Genomic DNA, 13,935 nt, shown 5'->3' on the forward strand with positions numbered 1-13,935 from the left:
CTGGTTTCTTCTCCGTATTGTCACAGAACCTTCTATTCTTTCTCTTCTCCCATCTGCCTACCTCTAATCCTGACTTTTATTTGTTGTATCATGGTTAGGGAAAGGAGTTAGGTGTTGGGCATAATAGCTTTTACTTGCCTGGTGCTGTCTTGACTTGATATCAAAATCTTTGGATTTGCCAGACATTTGAAATTGACTTTCTTAGGGTAGCTTTCTTCTACCTGTGTTCTTTGGTGACCGACCCCTTCTCTTTGACTTTTCCCACATTTGCTTTGGTGAGAGTGAGACTCTCTTCCCTGACATATCACTTACTCCATCAGCTCCTAGACATCCAGAAATACTTTCAGATTCCCTCTGGTAAGTTGTTTACCTCATCAAGCAACCCTTTTGCACAGGATCCAAAATATCTTTAAGGCTGTCTCATCAACTCCCTCATATGTGTGATCAACATTTGGTCTCTTGCTTTTGAGATTTTTTCAGATGGGATTTAGATACCACCCTCCTATGTCTACTCTACTGTGCCATCACAGCCTTATATTCTTAGTCTTGAGGTGAAGGATAGAAATCCTTGGAATTCTTTTTGGAATTGGTCTTGGAATTGGTAATAGTAAGTCATAACCCACTGAAAGTTCCTCAGAAAATTCTCTAATATTCCTAATGCCCCTAAGTAAGCTGAGGGTTAGGCCGTAGAGACTACCTACCACTTTCCTTAGGAGTAGAACTCACAGTATAGGTCTCCAAAGAAATCCTCTTCATGAGCCTTCTCTGGTTCAGTGATGTCTTTGTGAGAGATTATTAACAAGAGATTATTAGCTGTGCAAATATATGACAACCACCACTGTAAATTTGTGCCCTCTTTGAAATGTATCATCTTCTATGTCTTGGTTCCTTAGCTAAAACCACCATTTCAATATTCTCTCATTTGTGTAACAATGCAGAGAGGTATCGTTTAGGTATAGTTTATAGTTGATTTTATGAAGACGTGAGAACGGTTCTTAGTGTTTTTGATTTAATAATTATCTGAGTGACTTATCATGTACCAAACATTATTCTAGGCATAAGAAATAAGATAATGAATAAGCTATATAATGCCCCTCTATGCATGAATCTTATAGTCTTCTGAAAGCAAGAATATAGTTTTAAAAAGAGGAAAGTAAATAATGTAATTTCAGAGAAAGGAGATGAGAAACAGTATGCAGGTGATTAAGGGGTCCTTTTAGGGAAGTTTCTGAAGGAAAATCTGTGAGAAGCTGACATTTGTACAGGAGTTACTTAAATTAATTCAGAATAATTGAATCCATATCATGGAAGAAAAATATACATAATATACATATGCACATCTGGAGAACTATGAATAATAGGCATTGGAAAGTTTCATATGCATTTCTGGATCTTCCTCCATTAGGACTTGGGAAGAAACTCTCTTCTCTTCTAGGGAAGATTATTTCCTGATCAGGTTCTCCATCTTTCTCTTTACTGGGTCCCACACATCTGGCTTGCATTGGGATGTTTGTGACCTTGTATCAGGGCTCTTATTACATTTGTAGACTATTCTTAGTCTCTGCTAATGAGATCGCTCAGAGTTCGCTTTGAGTATCACATCTTAATCACTTGATTTCTGCAGACGTTTCCTTTCTCCAAATAAACTCCTCAAAATGCCTGCTGCTCTGCGCTCATTAACCTGGGAATGGCTTCTCTAATTCCAATTTGAAAATTCTCCCCGACATCCGAGACGCCTATCCTGGTCAGGATTCTCCAAGCAGTCACAATGGGAGGAGGATTTTAGACTCTTGAGTGTGAAAAAAAAAAAAAAAATCAATGACCAAATTTCCATCTGCAAGGGAAGTTTCCCTCTATGGAGACACGGGGACTTCACTCTTTTGCGGTGCAGTGCAGCATAGTTAATATCCACCCAACTCCACTATCTGCCCCATTCCCACTTAATCATTTTGTGCTCAGTACGGTTTAGGTGACTCAACGATAACAAAATAGTTAAGGAGTAAATGAATGAGTAAAGAGACAAATATTCATCAACTAGGAAGTTTTTCTCTCTTACAATCTTTTTCTACTTGTCATGTTTATTTATTTATTTTGAGACACAAAGCATGGAATAGGCGAGGGGCAGGCAGGGAGGGAGAAAGAGAATCCCAAGCATACCGCACTGACATGATGCGGGGCTCCATATCACAAACCCTGAGATCATGACCTGAGCCAAAATCAAGAGCTGGATGCTTAACCAACTGAGCCACCTAGGTCCCCCTCTTTTTCTACTCTTAACCCACAGTGGATTTGATACAGCCTTCATGACAAAGACAGTAGCTCTCATTTAAACAAACCCAAAGTAAGAACAGAACTACACGTCAGTGTAAACATCAACAACGTTTTTCCACTTGCTGATGAATGTTAGGTTGGTGACCTGTATTTCTACACAATTACCACTTGGGGTTACATTGGACTATATTAAAGATCTTTCAGATGCATGGATGGTCTAACCAGAGAGGAGCAGCCCCATGTTCACCCTTGCCAAATATTCACACGCCTGGGAATGTACAGGCATGCCCCATTATTGTGCTCTGCTTTGTCGCATTTCACAGATACTGATTTGATGGTATGTGTTTTTTGCTTGTTTTTGTTTTTATTTGTTTGTTTGTCTTTTTACAAATTGAAGGTTTGTGGCAACCCTGCGTCAGGAAAGTCTGTTGTTGCCATTTTTCCAACCACATTTGCTAAGTTCATGTCCCTGTCACATTTTGTAATTCTCACACTATTTCAAATGTTTTTGTTGTTATATTTGTTACGGTGATCTTTAATCGGTGATTCCAACTCTCCGAAAGCTCAAATATGGTTAGTTTTTATTTTTTTTAAGGAAAACCGTATTTTCAGTCAAGGTACGTACATTTTTTTAGACATAATGCTATTGCATACTAAATAGACTAAGTATAGTATAAACAGAACTGGTATATGCACTGGGAAACCCAAATTTTCATTTGATGTGTTTTATTGCATTAGTCACTTCACTGTGGTGTTCTCCAAGGAAGGCCTGTATCTTCTTGCTATGCTTTAAGCTTGCTCTAATAAGACTATTTCTAAATACTGTTGGTTTTAGAATACCAAATCCTAAAATTGAGTATGCATTTAAGGGACAAAAGAACAATTATATACCATAAATGATACATTGAAAATATAGTTGCAGATAAATGTCATTTTGAAATCAAAACTGAAAGTTGAAGTCATTCTGAACTTGAGCCTATTTAAAAATAAGCTTATTATGGCCCTTAGAAGAAGAAATACTACGCAGGCACTCTGGAATGTCTTGTGGGAACGGCTCATGGGGAATGAGGTCAGGGAAAAAGGAGAAAGATCTCATGTTGCTTTATTTTTCCCCTAGAACCCAACAGTATATTATTAGGCTGCCAGCCACAATCCCATAAAATGGCTTGCTCAAGATGAAAATTTGGCCTTTATTAAGGGATTTCACTTATGAACTTTAGCCCACTGCTATCTCTTATCTCTACCTTTAGCATGCTACTCAGGACACTTTAAGGCTCTGTTCTCTATCAGAACTTCAATCTCATGAAGGAGATATGTTATACTTGACTTGAAATTATTTAAGGAGATAAATTATACTTGACTTGAAATCCTAATTTCTTCAGAAAACATAACTAGCAGAATAAGTATTGTTTTTATTAAGCCAGTCGCTTTGTTTATTCATAAGGAGTCCCTGAAGTAGAAAGACAATACAGAAGCTATAGTTCTCTAGGGGTTTAAGTACAGACCATATGTAGGCTCCTGACATGGTAATCGTTGTATAATTAGGCTCTGAAACTTTGTTAGATCTGTTCCCGGAGAGTTTTCAGTTCCCTTGACCTGAAGAGAATGGGTAAATCTCTCACATTCCAGGGAATAATCTGAATGGTGTACCATTTTCAGGGTATAACCAAATCACTCACCTTCTGCTTGGATGCCCCAGGGAACTGTATTGGAATGAGAAAGAATTGCAAAAGCCTTGTTTTAAAATGAGATCGGTTACTGGAAGGGCAGACTCTTGCAGTAAAGTTAGACAAAGCACACCCAGCCATAGGAACTGGGACAAGAGCTAGACTTGTCCCAGAGAGGATAATATTTTCAAAGGTCTAAGAATAGCTAGGGAAGTAGAGGTGATCCCTTCACACAAATACTCTTCTTACAGGGCATATGGAACATGGCAGTGGTGAGTTCAAGAGCAGATGATATTTGGACAATTGTACTGGGTCGGTGGCATGAGGTAGTTGTTTTGGTTTCTTTAACCACCATCCCCATATGTTATTCCTAAGCAGATATTCTTGATGCCGCCTCCAGAAATAATCTTTAATTTTCTAATTCTCTCTATTCTTACTGCTGCCACTGAGTATCAAGCCACTCTCACATGCACTACTGATCTGCTGTCGACCCCTTCAATCACTTCTCATGTATAGCCAGAGTGATAGCTTAAAAGTCTAAACCAGACTGTATTATTTTCCAATGTGAGACTCTGCAAGAGCTGGTCATTGCATACAGAATACGAAGAAATTGTTTTCCCTGGCTCAGCAGGGCTAACTCTCTGTAGTGGATTGAATGGTGGCTTCCTAAAAGATATGTCCACATCCAAACTCCCAGAACCTATAGATGTGACCTTATTTGGAAAATTATATTTCCATATGTAATTAAATTGAGGGCCTTGAGGTGAGATCATCCTGGGTTATCCACTTGGGCCCTAAATGCAGTGGCAAATGTTCTTATGGAAGACAACCCATAGGAAAGACATATGGAAAAGAGAAGAAGGCCATCGGAGGCAGAGATCAGAGTTATGTGTCCACAAAACAAAGAAAATCTGGAGCCACTGGAGCTGGAAACAGCAAGAAAGAATTCTCCCCTAAAGTCTTTGGAGAGTCCTGCTTGCATCTCAGTTTTAGGCCTCTGACCTCCATAAGTGGGAAAGAGTCAATTTCTGTTGTTTTAAGCCATCAGGGTGCAATACTTGTTGTGGAGACCAAAGGAAACAAACACACTCTCCATCCACATCTCCTACTCTTATGCTTGCCTACTTTATTCCTACTAGAGTAGCCTCTTTCTCCCCCTTGCTATTCTTTAAGTATAACATGCTTCTTGTGTTTGTCTGTTTGGCCTGCTGCAACAAAACCCCACAGACCAGGTAGCTTATAAGGAACAGAAATGTATTTCTCATAGTTCTGGAGGAATGAAATCAGATATAGGGAGTCACCATGGCCCTCTTCCAGGTTGCAGACTCTCATGTCTTCATGTGGAAGAAGGAGCAACAGAGATTTCTGAAGTCTCTTTTTTTAAAGGTACCAATTCCATTCAGGAGCACTTCATCCTAATGACTTAAGTACTTCCCAAAGGCCCACCCCCTAATACCATCTCATTCAGCATTGGAATTTAACATATGAATTCAAGGCGGGGGACACAAACATTTAGCCCTTAGCACTCCCTCAAACTTGGAGCCTCTATATTAGCTGCCTTCTCTACCTGCAGTGGTTTCTTCTAGATCTTTCTATTATTTAAGTTAAGTGTTTGTTTTCTTTTAAGTTTATTTATTTATTTTGAGAGAGAGAGAGAACAGGGGAGGGGCAGAAAGAGACAGAGAGAGAGAGAGAGAGAGAGAGAGAGAGAGAGAGAGAGAATCCAAAGCAGGCTCTGCACCACTAGCACAGACTCCCATGCGGGGCTCAAACTCACCAACCATGAGATCATTACCTGAGCCAAAACTAGGAATCAAACACTTAATCTACTGAGCCACCCAGGCACCATAACTGTTTCTTTTGCAGAGGGATATTACTAGACCAAATCAATGTAATATTTCCCTTCAGTAATTCCCTATCTTGTCACTCTTTTATTTTCATTTCAATACTTATCTCTACCTGATCTTTTCTGGTTTGTTATCTGTCTAACCCCTAAGGGGGGATGCTCTGTGAAGTGAGAATTTCTCACTGTCTGACTCATTTCAGAATTCGAAGTCTAGAGTAGTCCCAGATATTCAGTAAGCATTTAATTAATGTTGAATGAGATATATAACAGAAGGCTATCAATTCTGATGAGGATTAAGGTGATATGCTGGATATCTAGCACTTTAAGAAACAAGCCAGGTCCTTGGTCATTGAGGTCCTGGGATCTGGGTTATGTTATACTACCAAAGACTTAGACTTACAGAAGAGGACAGGAATCTCATAAGAGATCACAGATACATATGGAGGCATGGTCTTGGGGCTCAATTGGTACAATTTCCCAAAGTGGTGTATAGAGTATAAGCTATTAGAGCGTAAGATCAGAGCTAAATCTGGAACAACAATGTCATGAGGTGGAGTGTGAGAATAAAGCTACAGAAGATGGCCAGGATTTGTTCTGCCTGTAGCTGGAGTCCATTGCCCACTATTAACTGGAAAGTGGGACTCACAACATTGGGAAAAGTCAGGCACGGGCAATAGGAGACAAAGACCATGACTCTCAATCGCTCTGGTGAAAAGAAAACTTGGCTTTCTAATAATCTAGATGCAATTTTTAGGGAACTAGATCTAGGGGACTAGATCCTTCCAAACAGGGCCAGCTTCAAATTAGGCTTAAGTCTGAATGCAATAATTTAAAATGATCCCATATGATCTCAATGGTACTACAGCATTGTAACCTAAAAGAGGCCATATACAAAGGTAGGCTGACACTGAGTACCCACGTTATCTAGGTATGAGGGTGGGGAGGGAAGAATATCCCTGGTGATGCCATTATTTAGCCTTTTTTCTACCTTACCAGCTGTTTAAGAAGCTTAATGAGGACATCCTAATCCAACTCACAAGTTAAGGAATGCACATCATCGGAGGATAAAGAATGTCATCTGAGAATAAAGTAAACCAAGAAGGACTACTGTGTAATCAGGAGGTCTTGGAAGCTATTCTGTTAGAATCACCATCTTAGTGAATTTTCCACAGGTGGGAAAGTAATCTAGTGCAGTATCCTTGGAGGGTCTTTGTGATTTCTCATAACATTAGCTTAATGACAGCAGCCAGAGACCCGTGAAATCCTATTTGGAGGCATGCAGCCATTTTAGAGTTCTCAGAGATAAGGTCTGTTGACATATCCCCTCACCGGGTAAAGCTTGTCCTGTAGAAGTTACTTTAGCATTTTTCATTGCCTCTGACTTTCCCAGAGGTTCTCTGTTGTTATTGTTAGCTGTATATTTTGAAAACAAAAAAACAATAAGGTTGAAAAAAAGGCCTCCTGTATGTTTGTGTCCGTGGGAGTAAATGTGGAATAAAATATATATAATGCATGGTGGTTGATATTTTGTGTCATTTATCTTCACTTGTGATGAGGAATGGAATAAGTCACTCATGACTGTGCCAGTCCTGATCCATTCTTCATCTGTACACTCATGAAGATGAATGCCACATTTACACAGACCACAGTAGCATGTGTCCTTTCAGACCATAGATTTAGATCGGTTAGAGCAGGAGGTTGACTTGGTGCTGTTATTTGAAAATCAAGGACACTTTTGTTGTATCCTCCCCTATTCCCACACATCCTGATCTCCAGTGTTAAACTAGGATACCACTAGCAGCGAAAGAGATATTTAAGTGGCATATAAAATATTTATATATTATTTATATTTATAAAATGTTTGTATAATATATAAAGTATATTTTATATTTTATATGCATATCTCCACTTCAGATACTCACTTCCCTTTACTTTAAAATTTTTATTTTTTGTGTATTCCCAACACAGTGTTCTACAGTAGCAGTTGATTAATAGGATGTCTTGGTTCTCACATGGTGATAAGTGGTACAATCAAGAAAATACTATGAAAAAATGATATGTATGTGGTTAATTCTCTCTTTGGGCAAGTCAGATGACAAAGGAGCAAGTCAGAATAGAACTATTGAGAATTAATAATATTTGAGCAGCTTTATTAAGAAAAACCAGCATGGACGCCTCAGTTTTCCATGATGTATGAATGGCTGTCCTATTGGATTTTAAGGCTATGGCAGAGCAAGTGTCCTGTCTGCTCTATGCTTGCGGACCCTGCTATAGGTAATCAATAGAAAATGAACCTTTTATAACTCAGTACTGAGTGTCCTTATTCTGGTTTTGTTTGTAATTACTGTTCCACAGATTGACTATCTGAAGTTAGGAGACTTTGCATTGAAATAAAATTATTGGCTCTTTTTCCCTTGATTGGTACATGAAAGTTTATATAAACAGAAGTAAACTGAAAGGATGTCCATGAATTCCAGAAATTTGATTGACAAATTGTACATTTCCAAAATCACTGTCCCTCTTTGGAAACTTAGCTTGAACCATAAGAAATTGCTGATACCAATAGTTTTTGATTTAGAATATGGAAAGTTTATGATTTTACATACTGATGAATGTTATAATTCTATAATTTTATATACTGATGGATTGTGTGATTCAGATTCAGCGTGTACGTTCAGTTGGTTCTTTCTGTATATAACCAAGTAAGCTATTTAATTCACTTATCCAAGAAACATTTATTAAGCATATACTGTATGGCAGTTACTGGGCTATACATGCACATAAAATGGAATATAGTGCCAATCTCAACAGAGCATGTTGTCTAAAGATGCAGAAAGACACATGATAGGCAAGTACATCATGGATGGCTAACACAGTAGTTGATAATTGCTCAATAAATGTTCTTTTTATTATTGCCATATTGTGCAATGTGTTTTTAAAAAAAGCACAAAAAAGTAGGTTCCTACAAATTTAGAGAACCTTGTAATGATTAATGGCTTAAGTACCTCTTTCCCTTCCTTAGCTTGTTCACGTTGAAAGACTATATATTAGGCAGAGCACTAGCTTAGATCTCTAAACACTTAACTTCTTGTGTAACAGTTATCATATATTAGTCTTGTCCCCTTGAAACTTGATCACATTACTTAACTTCCTTATACACTTTAACATTCTCATCTGCAAAATGGAAAAGTATAACCTATTTCTGCCTACCTCCCATAATTATGAGGGTCAGACAGGATAATATATATGAGGAAATTATCTAATCTGTAATGTATAATATAAGGGGTCCGATAGGACCCCTCCATGTGTGAGATAAAACTGAAGAAGCACACAAAGAGAAGCAGAGACACCAGATATTGGACCAGGCTATAGGAATCACTGAATTATACAGATAGAAAATGGACTAGGATGTAGCAGTGGAAGTGAAGAAAAGTGACAAGATTCTTAATATACAGGATTTCCAATGTGTAGGCAATAGAGTGTCAAGGTGATAGGGTGTAGAGGTAACAGGATGCAGTAGTGAGTATGAAGTGAAACAATGGAGATTTAGGGGGACTTTGGTCTGAGCTGCTCAGAGGATGATCCCCGGAATGGTGCTTGGCATATCTACCGGTAGGAGCTTAAAATTTTTTGTTGAATGAATGCATGAACGACTGGAGTTGCTATTAGAAAATTATTGGGGATGAATGTCGAGTTGGAATCAAGAGTGTTATTTTAGACAGATTGATTTTCGATGCCTCCATTGGAGGTCTCAAGTTAGCAGTTATATGTATAAGTCTGTACTACAGGCTGGAGGTATATGTTTGTCGATAGCATTTAAAGCCACCATGGGATCACTTGGAGAATGAGTATAGACAAAGAATAGGTCCACTAACTGAGTTCTGGTGCACTCCAGGGTTTCATAGGCCAAGAGATAAGGCACAACTAGTGATGGAGGCAGAGCAGATTAACCAATGAGGTAGAAGGAGAATTGAGAGTGTGGTTTCCCAGCAGCCAAGTGCAGACAATGTATCAGAAAAGACAGGGTGGTCACTATGTCAAATACTGCTAATTCTTGTCTAATATGAGAACTGAGAATTGGCTACTTATTTAACAATTAACATGAGTTTTCTCCTCCCACCTTTTCTTTGCCCCCCTACACACACTGATTGTTACCCACCTCCTTGCTTTCACATTTTCATAAACCCCTGACCTGTTAACTTGTCACTTACATTTCATGATGTGTCCTATCTGAAGTTGTTGCAACCATGAGACTTGGGGAAAGTTTCTATACAATTGAGTTACATGTCTTTTAAAACCGATAACAGAAAATCCACAGATCATCTCTGAAATAAAATTTCATTATAGTCAGTTGTACTTATGTAATAAGAATAATATTCACTAGCGGTATGTTGCTTTGAAGTTTGAGAAGCACATTTACTTGCATTATCTGTTCCAAACAAAACCATCTCAACACAGTAAAGTGCCCCACTTTGAAGCTTACACCATCAGACTATGCCACCTGCTAACACCTCCTTGTAGGAGTCCCCAGCAGACCCACACTTCACTCCTCCTCATTCCTTGAAGATTTTAACACCTGCCTCCCTGCTGTTCTTTCCAATCCTACTCTTGATAGAATCTTGGTGATTTCAATATCCATGTCAGTCCCTTGATCTTGATTACTAATTGTATGGGCTTTTCCCATCTGTACTTGCCCAGGGTTTCCGCTTTGTATAGTTCACACCAACTGTGTCTAAGCTTTGGCTGTAAAGACCTGTGTTTGTGGGAATTAAAGATTCTTGAGTTTTCTTGATGATGCTTTGCAAAATGCCAGCTCTACCTTTTCACATTTCTTTGCTCCAAGTCCTGTGTGGCCCTCAATCTCAGATTCTAATTTGCAATCTGCCATTGCTGTAGGAATGTTGGGAGGGGATGGGCAGGAGGAGGAGATGTTAATATCTCTCTTGTTTTCAGGGTGTGGAAAAAGAAACAACTGGAGTTGACAGCTGATGTCTCTATCAAAGTCTTAACATCCCATTTGACTTTATTAATTCAGTGTGTTCTGTTTTACTATTTCCTGTCCATCCTCAAAGTGTATTCTCTCATTTTATCTTAAGGGGCAGTTTTGATAAAGACTGGATCTGAGAGAACATGTGACTTGTTGAAGGGCGTGCATTGGATGAGTCAGAACCAAGTGGAGACGGCAGGTCTTCTGACTCCAAACAGCATTTTTTCATGGGCCTTAAAAAATGCATTGTTCAAAATGGCCAGTGGTTAAAATAGCTGCCTTGGCCCTCTGCCCAGGAGAATGTTAAAATACAGTGGCAATTCAATAAATATTGTCACCAGTGTCATCTGTGGCGATGGTGGTGGCAGCAGATCCAGAAATGTGCTGAATTGTTCTAATGGATGCTTTCTTATTTTTTTATTTTTTTAGATTGGCAAACACGTTGCCTGTTTACAGCATAGAGACCACAATGGAGAGCTAGGTGGGTGATGATTCATGCTAAATCTTCCCCACAATATGCTGAACACTACAACAGCAGCTAATGTGAAGCGGCTCATTATACACTGTCGAATCCAATAACAGCAACGACTGGCTTTGCTAGCACGAGCAACTTGTGGGAAGCCCAGTTACTGCAAACCACTACTGGATTTCAAAAAACAGGCTGCAGCATAGTAGAAAAGACATATTCACTGAGTCATATTTGCAAATTTCTTGTATGTTTCTCTTTGCCAGCTTAGAAACAGCCTTCATGTTCCCAGCCTGACACCAGAGATGACTCTCCTTGGGATCCACTTCTCTTGTGAGTGCCTCCTCCTTTAGTTATGTTTTATGGACTAAAGATTTTATAAGGGTAGGAGTGGCTCATAGACAAATCTGGAAATGTGGTCCCCTATAGAAATATTCCCAAAGCTCCCTCTCCACCCCATCTTCCACCAGCCAGTCATCCCGTACACACAAACACGTTTACCTTCTGCAGTACAGCATCCATAGGAAGCATTTCTATACACAGAGAAATCGTGAGGCAGCAGGCAGGAACACTGACTCCTTGCTGTATGACTTATGACAATGTGTCTTTTTGTCTCCATTTAATTGTAATCTTCTGGAAGGCAGAATCCGGGATTTATTGATCTATTTAGTTTAATGCCTATGAGCCGTAGTTGTCCTTCCCTAAATATTTATCAGTAAAATTAATGCATTGCTTTCTAAAAAATCCATAATTAAGCTAGGGACTAGGATTTAATCTTCTTGTCTCCCTTGTCCCTAGCACAGTGCCTGATATACAGTAGTTAGAAACTACATGTCCATTTAGTGAGGGAACAAGGGTATGAGTGAGTTCATCAATCACCTGGTTCCCTGTGGCCAGATGAAAGGCTAAGCAAACCTTTTCCAACCATCAGGGACAGAGAAGTGATGGCTTCCAGTCTCATTCTTCTTTGGGCCGCCAGGAGTAATGCCCTGAAAGTGGTTGTTTATTTTGGAAGGCAAAAGCTAATCTGAAGCGATTTTCTTTATTTTTATATTCAAATATCTATAAAATAGAAAAACACCAGAGACCTATTCATTGCTCACAAATGATCTATGGGGTAATAATGTGCTTGCTTTTCCAGCTGGGCTGCACTTTGGTGCTATCCTGGGTTTAATTGAAAATATGCTGTGACCTTGGTTTTGTTCACTGGGCATGGGGGGTGTATAATTGGCATGAGGCCTCTGAAGAACTCCCTTTTAATGAATGTCATTTGGCTAATTTGGGGTTTGCCTGCGGGAAATAATGTATGAAAACAAGATGCATTTTATTTGCGTGCAATTCACATGAAGGTAATGGTTTAAAAAAAATTTTGTTAAGTTTTTATTTTGCCATACCTATTCGTTGAATTCTAAATGCTATCAGTATGATAACAGTATTGTCCCTAACAGTCTCATGTTTCATCATAATTAAATAAACAGCTTGTGAATTGCAGTCCAAAAAATGTCTGTGTTCCACTCTTAACTTAAGGGGTTTCCATAGAAACCGTGGGCAGCAAGTTTAACTGACATTCATTGGACTTGATGCTACATGTAGTGTTGCTATCTCTGTTTTCCCGTTACTGTGTGTGTACATCTCTTTCTCTTCCTTTAACCCTGGAAACCCTCTCCTGCTTGGTCTTCCTCTGGTCTCCCCCTTGGTTTCTTCCTCCTCCTGCTCCTCCTCCCCCTTCTCTTATTAGCAATGAGGAAGTAATTTGGACTCAGTTAGATTTAACAAATGCAATAATACTAAAATGAGCTCTGATACTTAAGTGTAATTGTGTTATTAGCTGGAAATGTTTTTCTTCAAAAACAAAAGAATTGAGAGTGAAGTTTACCAAGGAAGCACATGCTGATAAGAAGAAACCCTTGACTGCGAGTTGGAAGTAAGCAGGCTTTATATCATGGGCCACATTTCTACCCCAGCTGTGGCTTTTCCTTGATTTAGGCAGCTCAAACTGATGTTTCTTTCTCCTCAGTCCTGATTTGCAGTCTTCTAACTGGAGCATGAAATCATTGTGCTGATCACATTCCGAGAGAAGGGAGTTTATTTAGGAAAGGAAAAAACATACTATATATTGTGTACCTACTGTGTGCCAGATATTTTTCTAGGTACTTGCATTTAGCTTGTCTTCATTAATCCCACAAAATTCATTGCCAGGCAATGTGCTGGAAGGAAAAATGGATCCAGGCTGAAGTTTAGATCCCACAGCCAGGTGGTGGTAAAACCTTGATTATAGTTCTCAGATGCTCTGTCTTGGCATGTCAAAGGCAAAATGAATATAAGCACTTCTAAGAAACGTTTTAAGAAACTTCTAAGAAACGTTTCATTAGGATTAGTTTTAACTTTTTTCAATGTTTATTTATTTTTGAGAGAGAGACAGAGTGGGCACAAGGAAAGGGCAGAGAGAGACAGAGACACAGAATCTGAAGCAAGCTCCAGGCTCTGAGCTGTCAGCCCAGAGCCCAATGCAGGGCTCCAGCCCAAGAGCCTTGAGATCATGACCTGAGCCAAAATCGGACACGTACCAGACTGAGTCACCCAGGCGGCCCTGGGATTAGTTTTAATAATCCAGCCAGTACACCGTGGGAGTGGTGTTTTTCTTCATCCCTTTAGAAATGAGGAAAATGAGTTGCCAAAAGAGTAAATTGCTTATCCA

At 39.2% G+C, this 13,935-nt stretch overlaps 1 protein-coding gene across 12 annotated transcripts in view; it reads left to right on the top strand.

The window, feature by feature from the left end:
* LRRC4C (leucine rich repeat containing 4C) overlaps window positions 1–13,935 on the top strand; it is a 1,200,301-nt gene that overhangs the window by 1,164,608 nt on the left and 21,758 nt on the right. For 10 of the 12 annotated variants that reach the window (XM_019470147.2, XM_053899824.1, XM_019470145.2 and 7 more), the window contains 2 exons: window positions 11,201–11,252; window positions 11,504–11,570. The exons of 1 other annotated variant lie outside the window; for it this stretch is intronic. The gene's annotated coding sequence lies outside the window, so the exon portion shown is untranslated. The remainder of the gene's footprint in view (window positions 1–11,200; window positions 11,253–11,503; window positions 11,571–13,935) is intronic. One more of the 12 variants, XM_019470154.2, reaches the window with a different exon arrangement.

This window comes from Panthera pardus, unplaced genomic scaffold (genome assembly GCF_024362965.1).
Source record: "Panthera pardus isolate Hobbes unplaced genomic scaffold, ASM2436296v1 HiC_scaffold_12, whole genome shotgun sequence".
Taxonomy (NCBI): domain Eukaryota; kingdom Metazoa; phylum Chordata; class Mammalia; order Carnivora; family Felidae; genus Panthera; species Panthera pardus.